This window comes from Sorex fumeus, unplaced genomic scaffold (genome assembly GCF_029834395.1).
Source record: "Sorex fumeus unplaced genomic scaffold, SorFum_2.1 ptg000098l, whole genome shotgun sequence".
Taxonomy (NCBI): Eukaryota; Metazoa; Chordata; class Mammalia; order Eulipotyphla; family Soricidae; genus Sorex; species Sorex fumeus.
The window spans coordinates 52,027,718-52,041,917 of NW_026606155.1; the positions used below are offsets into that span (position 1 = coordinate 52,027,718).

General features: G+C 37.9%; 1 pseudogene; it reads left to right on the forward strand.

The window, feature by feature from the left end:
• Positions 1–10,576: 10,576 nt before the first annotated feature.
• LOC130041862 (acidic leucine-rich nuclear phosphoprotein 32 family member B-like) lies at positions 10,577–11,378 on the forward strand (annotated as a pseudogene).
• The last annotated feature ends 2,822 nt before the right edge of the window (positions 11,379–14,200 follow it).

Genomic DNA, 14,200 nt, shown 5'->3' on the forward strand with positions numbered 1-14,200 from the left:
AATCTTTGTAACAGTTATAAGTCCCTGCTTGAGTTTAGATTTGAATATATGTGATTCTGTTATTTTTGCATTACCATTTGATCTTTTACCTCTTCAAACTTATTACTCATAAGCTTATAAACTTGACACTAATCTAACTGCTCAGTTAAAAATTATTTCAAAATACTCTGCATTGAATAAAAATTTAGAAATACTAAGATAGTTAAATCAAAAAAATAAAGGAAGATCTCATTATACAGTTTAAATTCTAAATCCATCATTAGTCCATAGTCCAATTTCCTTTTATAATTTTCATATAATTAAGACCTTATCAAATATATTTAATAACTTATTCTAACAGTTTCATTATTGCCATAACTCCAGTAGAATATTCATGGATGGAAAGATCACTTTATTTTCTATTTACTCGTCACTTCAGTGTAAAATGTTTTCTGGAATTCACTAAGTAAAATATAAAAAGAAAACTGGAAGAAATGCTGAAATGTGTCCCTATTTTGACATATCCTAAGAGGTCATGGTGCCTGCGCCATAGTACAGCCAGTAGAGTGCATGTCATGGCATGACTGACCTGGTTTGATCCCTGGTTCCACATATGGCCCCACCAGGAGTGATCCCTACGTGCAGAATTAACCCCCAGGCATTATAAACTGTAGCCCACTTAATACGCAAAGGATAAAAGAAAAACCAAGTCATTTCTTATCTGGAAAATGGCTTGAAGTATTAGTTTAAATAATTTAACGCACTGAGAAATCTGTTTTACAATTATTTTTACTATACATTATCAGTCTTTGATAGTTTTTATAATGCTACTTTAAAATCTCTTGCTCTCTATATGTTTATTTGTCTATTTCAGAGTGAACAGCTACAGTAGGTTACAGTACAAGTAAGTTTATTAATAATCAATTATTATTTTTATTGTAATTTATGTACCTCCAACTACATGTTTTAGTATATACGTCTGTGATTTGACAAGTTTACACATCATGCACTATCACCACATGTTAAAGTTGCACTACTGAATCCTTCCCTCAGTTCCCTTTGTCTTTTTACTTTGGTTGAGTTGGGTTAGGTTTGAAGACCATACGAGCAGTGCACAGAATTATTCTCAGTTCTGTGCTCAGGGGACACCCCTGATAGTGATTGGGGAATCATGATGTACCAGGACCAAATCTAGGACTCCTGCATGCAAAAAATAGTTTTAGCTAATCTAAAGCTAGCTCTCTGTCCCCGACTATGTATAATAAAAATAATTCTGGATTACTTTACTATAATTTTATCTTCGTCAGGAACATATAAATTAAAAAAATGTATTATGTAATATAGCTGTGTTTTAACAGTAGTTACTTATTATTACTAAACTTTTTATTATTATTATTATTATTACTGAGAGGAAAATGATCACTCACTATTCATGAAAAGTTTTAACCATTCATTAGTTTGTTTCCAGCCAGTAATAATTAAAAATAAATCTTTCATATAAATATAGTATCTGCCTATCGGCTCTCTATGTACCTATTTATTCCCTGAGAGGTGATCAAACTTTTAATTAATTAATTAAATAATTTAATGTTGGGGCCCCACCCAGCAGTATTCAGGGCTTCCTGCTGACTCTAAACTTAGAAATCTTTCCTGAGGCTCAGGATAGGATGCCAGGGATTGCATCTGGGACTGCCACATGCAATGTAAACAACCTACCAACTGTACTATTGTTCAAGTCCTTGCAAACAAAATTAGTAAGCAGAACGGAAGCAGTTTAGGAAATATTCATTTTGCCTTCTCATCTTCTTTCAGTGTGTAAAAATTCTGAGACTTCTTTTAAATGTGTTTGTCTTTGTTTTGGTTTAACACCCAAAGGTTCTCAGTGCTTACTCTTGGCTCTGTCCTCAGGGATCATTTTTAGAAGGGTTTGGGAGACCATATGGGATGCCAAGGATTGAATCTAGGTCAGCCAAATAAAAAGCATGTGCTCTACTAGCTGTACTTTCTCTCAGACACTCTGAAAATTGCTTGATTTTTTGTTTGCATTTTGGGGCATACCTAGTAGTACTCAGGTGATTATGTGGTGCCTGAAATTTAACCTATGCCTTCCATGCAAGAAACTGCTACACCACTGACCCAAATCCTCAGGCAGAAATTTTTATTGATTATTTTTATGTTAAAGAGAATAGGCTTACAATAAAAGAACACTAATACAATTATTTTTGTTTAAATAGTAAAAGATGATCAGAGATAAACTGAATATTTCTCAAATTATAAACCCAAATGAACAAGAAACAGATTATTTTATGTACATTTTAATAAAATAATTAATAACCAATTCCTACTAATTTTAGTAGGAAACATATGCTGCTGAGAGTATCCCCCAAACTTTACCCTTGAAGATCACCACACAGAATTTCACAAGAATGTTAGCATACATAAAATGCTTACATATAAGATATGTCAATATTTGAATTAATAGTAAATTTCACTTATTAATATCAAATAATTAGATGTCTACATGAATGCTGTATTGTTTGTAATATTTTTAATTATATATTTTGAATAATTAATTACTGACAAAACAATACTTGTGGTAGTTAAAATATAAAAGAAAATTATTTTGTCATTGCAAAGTACGTCATAGTTATGCCATTCACTATTCGAGTTGAAATAATTATTCATGAATATTATCATTAATATCAATAGTTTTATATAGTCAAAGATTTGGAAACTAATAGGGTTATAATATTAGATACCTCAGAGTTCTACAATGAAGAAAACAGTTCAACAATTCTACCTGTTTTAAAACTTCAAGTTCTATTAGATTTATATTGGCTCAGATTTTATGATAGGAAAAAATAATATGCACTCTAATATATTTTTGACTTTGGGAAAAAAAAGAAGGTAGGCTACGGCAGCAAGTATAAAAGTAGCTTTCATATATCTTCTATGAAACCATACAGTATAGAAAATCTATAATAAAAATAACTGGTAAAGAAGTCAATTTTTATTTAAAAACCATAAAAATCTTTCAGAGGGTTAGAGAATTCCAGAAAATATTTAATTTGATTTGAGATGTTTCTTTATTACTTTCCAGGTTACATTTTACTGCCCTTTGAAAACTGTAAGAGGTAAATTAAGGAGTCAGTTTCTCTCTTTTATTTATTATTGAGGTAACTCTCTACAGTGTGTCAAAGTTTGAATTATTCTATATTTGGGAGTGGTGCAAGAATTAAAATCTTAACATGTTGCTCCTTCTCCCAATATGTAGATAGTGGTAAAACATTCCTATAAAGAATTGAGCAAAGTTTAGAGTAGTTATCTCTGTGCTTTATTGCTCTAATAAGACTGGCAATTGAAATGCAAATTGAAAAAAAAATAATAAATCTACAAGCCACTATCAAGTTCAAAGTACACTGTCCTATTTTTAGTTATTAATTTTAAAAAATCTTAAAGCTCTGACCAATTTTTCCCTGAAAACTGTTTCCTGGTATTTTCTTCTTAAGTAAAAGGAAAATTTTAAGATCACACTCTAAGGAGAAAGTATTGTGTATTTATAATTTAGAATTGTTTTTGCTTAATATCCTATTAATCTCTTCTGCTAGTATGGAATCAATAGTATGTAGTAAAGTTTGCTTAGTTCACATATGATGGAAATAGAAATTAAGAAAACAATTAAAATAAATCTTAAGATATGAAATAAAGACTCTGTAATATTTACTTGGTTTTACAGAAAATAGCAAAGTTTTGGATGCTCAATAGTAATTTTCTTCAGAAGTTAAATATTGACAATTTACAGAAAAATTATAAACAGGAGCATAACAGTATTTGTTGTTAAAATGCATATTCATCTTTACTACTGTACTTGATGCCTGGGTTTGCAGCGTAGCCTAAATGTAGAGCAAGTTAGGTTCCTGGGGTGAATCACATATATGCACACACAAATTCTTCTTACTTTGTCAGTTTTTGAGAATAAATATTTCTATCTTTTAGTGTATCCCAGTGACAGAAAAATCACTACTTCATTTTTTGAATAGATCTTGTAACATCTTAAAATACAACTGCCTCTCTTTATTGACCACATCCAATTACGAAATAATGAAAAGCTACTCCAATTCTAATGAAAGGAATGGGGTTAGTTCCGTGCAGTCCTCTCTGGTGACAATATTTTCCTCAACCAAATGCCATGTTCATAATGCAGGTCCTTTTGCCATGGTCCTTATAGAACAAGCTAGTTTCATTAGCCTTGACAATCTGTTCTACATAACCCTTCACCCATATAACATTTAGCTAGATTTAAACAATTATGTTTTAACCTCCCAATCTAGAGAAACAGTTCAGAATACAAGTTTATTGTTGACACTGCATTATCTGCAGTCAAATGCTCTAGGGCTGGAGCAATAGCACAGCAGGTAGGGCGTCTGCCTTGCAGGTTGCTAACCAGGGTTCAATTTCTCTGTCCCTCTTGGAGAGCTCAGTAAGCTACCGAGAGTATCCCGCCCACACGGCAGAACCTGGCAAGCTGCCTGTGGCATATTCGATATGCCGAAAACAGTAACAACAAGTCTCACAATGGAGACATTACTGGTGTCCACTAGAGAAAATCCATGAAAAACAGAAGGACAGTGCTACAGTGCTATTGTATTATTTGCAGAAACATGCAAGCCAGACAGCATTAGCAAAAAAAAAAAAAAAAAAAAAAAAAAAAGGTGTCGAGGGGAACTAGCTTTGTGTAACTTCTCAACTAAGGGAAACATATCTGTGTATTTATTTTTCATTCTCAAAAAAGACCTATCTGACTGTGTATTTTTTATCTTTCAGTTACAAAAAAAGCTATCCACAATGTTTTAAGGTAGTGTTTACCATTTGAATTAAAAAATGTAGCGGTTCTATTTTTCATAACTCCATCATGCTCTATAATGGGCATGACCTTAGGATTTTATAGACTGTCCTTATGTACAGATTGGTGAATTTACATATTTGAATGTATGTATAATTAGCATTAGCATTGAACTTACACAACTTATGCCTGAAAAATGTTATATTTACACAGATACTTCAGAGTGCCCATTTGTGTTTGGGAATAAATAGCATTTCAACGCTATTTTGGGAATCAGAATACACAGAAATCGCTAACAAAGAGATTAAAATTTGACATAGATGCATCCTGAAATATATTATGAACTGGAGAATAGTATCTGAAACAAGAGGGCAGAAGGTTCTCTTGCTAGGCTTCAGTCGGTAATTTGGATGTATCTGCAAATGACTATATCATGGATACAAATTTAAACATAAATAAGAAATTCAAAAATATATAATTAAAAAATTTTGAAGATTGAATGCATACATCTAAAATAATTTCTATATCAAATATATTATACTCTATATTTTAATAATCCTGGAAAGAAAACATTTATGTTTAATAATGGATGTTGATATATATGAAATAAAAACCTATGCTAAGCTTTTTTAATTATCTAGTTTAATCTAAATTACGATACTAACAAATGCAGACTTTTTGGATGAAAAACCAGAGACAAAAATTTAATTTTGTCAAGTTAGCATGCCTTTCAAGGGATAGTCATTTAAGCACACACAAACTTTATTTCATTATTATACATGGTGTTGTCAATAATTTCTTCAAGATGTCAAGACTGATGGAAAGTATAAAACTTTTTCTTTTAATCACATAATGAAGTGATTAGATTGGGTCCTTGAAACATTCATGTATTATGTAACAACACAGTTGATCAGAGCTTTAAATGGCAATGAAGAACTTAAGAGTGCATATCATGATGCTAAAGTAAAATACAACATGAAAACGAAGTTAAGGAGAGAGCCTGGGCCATACCATGTGCAATAATTGGTAATCTTGTGGTCACTGTATTTAATTGTACTAAAAAAAAAACATTCTAATAATGGTCCTAACAAAACCAACCACTCTGATACCACCAAGTGGCATACCAGTCAATAGCCCATGCTAAATTCATTGTTATAGGACTCCATCAAGGTGCTATATCTGGTAACAAAGGTTATTCTGGGAACTTACAACACTAAATTACCTCTTTTCATGAGCACATGGTAAAGAAAAATCACCCAAATAAATCTTGATTAAATTCCTGACCAACAAAATTTTCAGTTGTTTTGATCTACTAATATTTGTAACATTATTTGTAATAGCTTGTCTTATTGTACTACTTCACTGGAACTGATTATTACATATATTTTCTAAACATTTATAATATTTTAGGCACATTTACACAAAAAATAGGGATATTATAGCATAAAAAATCACAATGAATTCTTAAACACTGACCAAGTCCTTTGGCTTCTATATAAATAAAATTAATATTACCAGAACCAAGAAGACTTCCAGGATTTACACCTAGAATTTCCACATCCATATAGAATACTATCCTCATATCATAAATTATTTACTGTTTTATCTCTGAAAGAATTATACATTATTCTTGCTGTAATAGTTTTCTTTTTCTAAACAAAGCTTATCAATATTTTTTCATGATATAGCTATGCCTTCTTAAATTGGTTCTATTATTATTTAATATGGAAATACAGTAACATATACAACTACTTTACTTTTGTTGGACACTTTCCGGGTACTCCGGCCGAGACTCACACATGAGTGAAGCCCCACAGAATAAGATAAGAGGAACTCTGAGACCTTGGACTCCAGGCTTAAGGGACACGGGGACAAAGATCCTCTGCTTATTCCCACCAACCACAGGTGATGAAAGGATTAAAGCCAGGAGCCCCACCCTACCCTGCCCTGTCTGCTTCCACCAACCACTGGCCACCCAGGGATTGGATTATGCACAGAATACCAAACTTGCAGGTACCAAATAAATACCTCACCAGCAGACCTACACTACCTCCACTACCCAGCCACAACCATGCTCTAGGACGCTTTCTGGACACATCATAAGACACTTAATACCAATCTTCCAGGATTGCCTCACCATATATGATAGAGTTCAAATATGGTTTGAACCATGGGAACACCTTCAAGGGCAATTAGAGGCCACCCCAAAAGCCTCTATCCCTCTTGGAGAGCCTGGCAAGCTACTGAGAGTATTCCGCCTGCACAGCAGAGCCTGGCAAGCTATTTGTTGTGTATTCGTTATGCTAAAACCAGTAATTACAATGAGTCTCAATGACCGAACACTGAAGGAGTCACCAATACGGCAGCATTGAGAAGGTTGGAAGGAGAGGCTGATAAAATCTCAAGGCCGAACTAGGCTGCCAAAAACGGTTGTCTGTACTTTCAATGCACTTACATTGGCATCGGATGCATCCATCGAGGACCTGATGGTACAAGTGCGAAAGATGAAGTACGACACTGTTGGTCTGACCAAAACAAAAAGGCATCCACTGGCCGAGCAAGTGAAAACAGATAGATAAATGGGACTACCTTAAACTGAGAAGTTTCTGCACCTCAAAAAAAACAGTGACCAAAATGCAAAGGCAGTCTTCAAAATGGGAAAGGATATTTGCCGAATACACACCTGACAAGGGGTTGATATCAAGGATATATAGAGTACTGGTTGAACTCCACAAGAAGAAAACATCCAACCCCATCAAAAAAATGGGGCAATAAAATGAACAGAAACTTTCTCAAAGAAGAAATCCGAATGGCAAAAAAGCACATGAGCAAATGCTCTACATCATTAATCATCAGGGAGATGCAGATCAAAACCACAATGAGATACCATCTCACACCTCAGAGACTGGCCCACATCCAAAAGAACAAAAGCAACCGATGCTGGCACAGATGTGGTGAGAAAGGGACACTCCTTCACTGATGGTGGGAATGTCGACTGGTTCAGCCCTTTTGGAAAACAGTATGGACGATTCTCAAAAAATTAGAAATTGAGCTCCCATTTGACCCAGCAATACCACTCCTGGGAATATATCCCAGAGCGGCAAAAAAGTATAGTCAAAGTGACATCTGCACTTGTTTGTTCATTGCAGAACTCTTTGCAATAGCTAGAATCTGGAAAAAACCTGAGTGCCCAAGAACAAATGACTGGTTAAAGAAACTCTGGTATATCTATACAATGGAGTACTATGTAGCTGTTAGAAGAGATGAAGGCATGAAATTTATATACAAGTGGCACTACATGGAAAGTATCATGCTAAGCGAAATGATACTCAGAAAGAGAGGGATAGACATAGAAAGATTGCCTTCATCTGGGTGGCATAAAGTAATAAAATAAGGAGATTAATACCCAAGAATAGCCGAGATTAGTACCAGGAGAATTACTCCATGGCTTAGAGGCCAGCCGGGCATTCTAGAGGAAAGGGCAGCTAAGATAGAGAAGGGAGCACCAAATAAAGGGTGTTGGGAGGATCCTCCCAGGATGGGAGATGCATGTTGAAATTAGACTATGGACCGAACATGATTGCCATTCAATACCTCTTTTGCAGACCACAATACCCAAAAGGAGAGAGAGAACAAAAGGGAATGCCCTGCCACAGAGGCAGGGTGGGCTGGGGGGATGGGGTGGGAGGGATATTGGAATCCATGGTAGTGGAAAATGGGCACTGGTGGAGGGATTATTTGATCATTGTATAATCAAAACCCAAGCAGAAAATTTTGTAAGTCTACAACTGTACCTCATGGTGTTTCACTAATAAAAATTAATATAAAAAAATCTAAAAAAAAAACCAAGAAGGCATCCATCACATCACACCATTTTCTACACTGAAGAAGAATTGTTCCTCGGAACATGCAAGAAAAGAGGCATCAGAGGCGTAGGTGTCCTTGTCAACATGAACTTATATATATATATGGCTCACTGCTGGCAGTTTCTGTCTTCGTTGTCTATGCACCAACATCCAATTATGCTGAAGGAGAAATTGAGACGTTCTACATGGAGCTGGAGAAGTTCTATAAAGAAGACCACACCTTCTATAAGATCATTGTCGGTGATTTTAATGCCAAGATAGGACCGAGAAGATCAGCCGAAGAACTCCACATCGGGATTCACGGCCTAGCATGGAAAGTACAGGGTGAGAGACTGTCTGAGCTCATCATGTCGACCAAGACCATCCATAGTAAATCAAAATTCCAGAAGGCATAATCTAAACGTTGGACATGAGAGTCTCCTGGTGGACGGTTCTACAATGAAATTGACCACATCATATTCAATTGACAGTTTTGTCTGACCGATATCTCTGTTTTCCCAAAATTCCAAATGGAATCGGACCACCATTTCCTTTGTGAAAAATTCTACTTGACAGAGCAGGAGAAAGGGCTGAAAAGTATAAGAAGAGAACTCCCAGAAGGACCATCAACTGGGAACTCTTTGGCACTATTGCTGCAAAATTAGAAGATGCCGTCGTTGACAACATTTATGAAGAATACGATCTACTGCTTCATCACCTCCATGATTGTGCGAGGAATGCCAAGAGACATAGCCACAATAAAACGCATGTCTTCAAAAACTCTTGAGCTTATTCGCCAATGTGAAATAGCTAAGAGGACAAAGAACCTCCGGCTCTGCTTACATCTCTTTGATTCCACTGTTCTTCCTGCATTAACATACACCTCAGAGACCTGGGCCCTATGCAAACAGGATGAGAACGCTATTTGGGTCTCCCAAAGAGGAATTGAAAGAGCTATGCTTGCAATATCACATTTCACTCAAATGAGAGAAAGAATCTGGAGTTCCGACCTTTGTTGATGATCAAGAATCAGGGACACTGTCTTATTTGCCAAGGTGTCAAAAATCAGATGGGCTGGTAATGTAATGAGATTTAGAGACAACCGCTGGACTGGAGCCGTTATTGACTGGATTCCACGGGAGGTCAAAAGACCGTGTTGCCGCCCACCTACTAGATGGTCAGACTTCTTTATCAAGATCATGAACGATTGGTTTGAGGCTCTTTGTGTTCCTAGAGTGAACAGACACCATTAGGCTACACGCGACAGGGACAAATGGAGACATTACTGGTACCCGTTCAAGCAAATCAACGGTTAACGGCAAGTTGAGTGATCAAGTGATCCATTTGGAATATATTTGTCCACACCAAAACTATTATATTTATGTAACTTGAATTCTTAATGCCTATGTATTTTTCTTAAAGTATGAATTTATAATTTGATGTTAAAAGAAATTGGATTCATTGTATATGATGGAGAAGAAATGGCAAGTTTATGGAAAGGTAGGTAGAAATATAGACACAGCTTTTCCATATAAAACTCCATTTATCATGCAACATTTACTAAAATGACCACTCTTACTACTTCATGGATTGTAAACTGTCTCAACAATAATTCTGTGTTGGCCATGTGCTAGGACCTTGCACAAAGCGCCCCCACCCCGGGAGCTTGCACCCCGACCTTGGCTGAGTGGGGGCGGGGGCGCCCCCCAGACGGCACCGAACCGTGGCCTGAGGTGACAGCCCACGTGTTTGGTACCTGGGGACTCAGAAGTTTGGCCTCCTGGAGGGAGGTCGGTGGGGGGAGGTGTGGGACTCCTCACTCCACTGGCTGTTTGTGTGAACGTCGCATAAGAACACGTGGCGCCCCTCAGGAGGCGTGAGGCTGCCTGCAGGTTTGAGAACTTGGACAATTGCAAATCAAAAGATGGAAAATTGAGGGCTTAATGGATGAGTTTGTGAATTTAGAGTTACTCAATTTAATTAATGTATGCTTGAGTTTAGTTTCATATCTCCCCAAACTACCTAAATTGAAAAAGCTTGAGCTCAGTGAAAATAGAGTCTTTGGAGGTCTGGACATGTTACAGAAAATCTTACAAATCTTACACTTCTAAACTGAAGTGGAAATAAACTGAAAAATAACAGCATCTTGGAGTCATTGAAAAAGTTGGGGTGTCTCAAAGGTCTGGATCTTTTTAACTGTGAAATTACTAACCTGAATGACTACTGAGAGAGTGTCTTCAAGCTCCTGCCCCAGCTGACTTACCTGGATGGTTATGACAAGAGGATAGAGAAGCTCCTGATTCAGATACTGAGGTGGATGTTACAGACAAAGAGGAGGAGGAGGAGGAGGATGGAGAGGATGAGGAGGATGAAGAGGATGAGGATGGTGAAGAGGAAGAGTTTGATGAAGAGGATGAAGGCAAAGATGAAGATGTAGAAGGGGAAGAGGATGAAGACCAAGTAGTGGAGAGGAAGAATATTTTGGCCAGGATGGAGAAGTAGATGAAGAAGATGAGGAAGATGAAGACGAAGACAAAGAAGAGGAAGAAAGTGGGAAAGGTGAAAAGAGGAAGAGAGAAACAGGTGATGAAGAAGAAGATGATTAAGACCTCAAATAAACTGCAAAAACAGAACTGTTCAGTATTGGTTGGACTGCTCTCATGGATTTGGTAGCTGTTAAAAAAAAAAGGTAGCTGTGATTTAAAAAAAAAAGTAAAAACACAAACCACCAGATATCCACCCACCCAAAGATCTAAAGAATAGTTCCTGTGACATTCCGCCTTCCTTCACTTAGTCCCTCTTGGAAATTCACAACGAGGCTCGGGATTTCATCTCAACAAAATTGTATTTTGGCAGTCTCCTGCCCCCGCTCCTGGCTGTTCCTCGCTGGGGCCACTCGGAGGGGAGCGGGTTGAGCTTTCCTCCCCGCCCCGACCAGGGCTCCGGCAGCCGAAGACCTCCAGGACCAGCCACCACCATGCTGAGACCACTCTCCGCACACATGAAGGTACTGGCAGAGGGACAAATCCACGCGGGTTCTGGGGCCGAGATCTCCAAGCCTACTCGGATTGGAGTTGAGCATCCTCCACCCAGATCCTCCAAATTCCAGTAGGCGGGGGTCACACCCACCACCTGGCCCCCTGGCGCCATGTAATCCCATCAATGGCCAAGACTCAGAGGCTATAAAATCCAGCTCCCGGACATCTTATCAGGATGTCTTTTTATGACATCTTATTATATCATTCCTACTTTGGACAAACTTGCAGGCTATCGAATGTTGCCTGCCCACAGGGCAGAGTCTGGCAAACTCCCCATGGCGTACTCAATATGCCAAATACCAGTAACAATGATGGGTCTCATTCTCCTAAAGAGCCTTGAATATAATCTCAGGGCTAGGATGAAAGAGATGTTACTGGGGTCTGCTTGAGGCAATCGACGAATAACAGGATGATGAATGAATGAATGAATGAATGAAAATTGTCATAAGCACTGGTAGATTTTGTGTAAGATTTTTGCTGTAGCTTGGGAAGTTGTGGCTGGGGAGGCATCCATCCACGGCTACCAGTTACACTGAGATTGTAACAGCATTTTTGCTTTCTGTACAACAACAAAGCTTTGTAAATAAAATCTTAACATTTAAAAAAATTCAAAAACCAATAATTCTTCCTGCTCTTCTCCACCTCCCCCTCCCCCTCTTCCTCCTCTTCCTTTTCCTCCTCCCCCTCCTCCTCCTCCTCCTCTTCCCCTCCTCCTTTTCCTCCTCTTCTCCTCTTCTCCTCCTCCTCCTCCTCATCTTCCTCCTCCTCCTCTTCCTCCTCCCCCTCCTCCTCCTCCTCTTCCCCTCCTCCTTTTCCTCCTCTTCTCCTCTTCCTCCTCCTCCTCTTCCTCCTCTTCTTCCTCCCTTCTTTCTTCTCTTTCTTGTCTTTTGTTGGATAATACTGGGTTGTTCTTACTGTTCCAGCAGGGAGCTTAAGGTTTATTGAGCCACTCCCACAACAGTTCAACTGAGACACACCTAATTTTATCAGGCACTAATAATCCAACATTACTTTTCTCTTTCCTTTATGTCATTAATATGGTTTATTTGGCAGTGTACTTTTTGGATAGACACAGGCAGACAGTTGATGCTATGCTATGTAATATGAGACTTGATTGACTCCAAAATAATATTTATTCCTGGGCATCCATATTTACTTGACTTAAGCCTCAGTTTCCCTTAGATCCTAGCACCTCAATAGCAGGGTCCCAACGAGGGACTGATGGACCCAGGGCAAGCTGTGAGCTGCCCTGCATTGAAATGTGCCAGGTCAAGCATCATAATACTTAACTATAAGTTAAGAGCACAGTCATGGACAAACTCTGTCATCACCCAAAAAGAGGTAACTGAATAAGAACCCTGTGGGGTTAGAAAAGACTAAACTGGCCTTAGGACTGTGGTCTGGAATATGTAGTGAGATGTCCCGAGAAAGAGCTAAACTTTAAGCTTACTCTATTTCTTACTGTGTTCATACAGAATGGCATTGCTAGAGATATTATAAGAAGTAAATTTACTATGACTATTTAAGTGGATTACTAGCTGAGGAAAAGAGAAAGCAGTACACCCTGGATGGAATCCTATCCTTGGGCGAATCTCCTAGTAGTCTTGAGCAAGCTCCTTAGATGAGATTTTGTCCTTGAGTTAATCTCCTGAAGGAGTGGCTTTTAACTCTCTTTGTTGTTATGATAATGTTAAACCCCACCTTTGTATATACCCGCCCTATATAATTCCTATTTAACTATGCCGTAAGGAGTAAGAACAGAACATGCTGGCAGAGTGACTTGTAGGCTGGCAGAGAGACTTGTAGGAGGTAGACTGGACTCTGGGAAGGAGATACTGAGAGGGAGCTGAAGACTAGACACTGAAAATTAGATGTTGAGAACGAGAAGGTTGAAGACGAGGAAGAGAACTGAGACTTTGGAAACTTTAAAGTACGCAAGGAGACTAGGATGATGGAACTCTGATGGCCAGGTCTATGGCCAAAACGACAACTATGGCTACACAGTAAAGGGAGAACTCAGAGGACACTGAGGAGGAGGGAGAAATTAACCAACTGCCTACCAGCTCAGGACAGTTCCTGTTCCTCAGTCCGTTCCTGTCCTTTGCCCATAGTCTGGCCTTGGGATGTGGCTCTTGGCCACCAAATGTTCAAGTTCTGCATGTCCAACCTCTTCAGGCCGACTGCTTTTCTTCTTATGTTGGAAACTTACAATCCTTCTGTCCTGGCAGTGTGCAGAGAGCTATAAGGGGTACAAGGGTTAGAATTCTATTTGGCCTAAAGTAAGGTAAGTACCTACTGTGTTATCTTTCTGGCCCCCAACATATTTTTGTTTTTCTAATATTTTCTAACTTTCCAAAACATATTCCTTAACTTTGTTTTAAGGTAATTTTCTAACTACAATATTTATGTTTATATTTCTCTAGGTATAATTAGTAATGTGGTTCTATGTCTTTGAAAGAGTAATTTATTTCATATTTATTTGCCAAGAAAAAGTG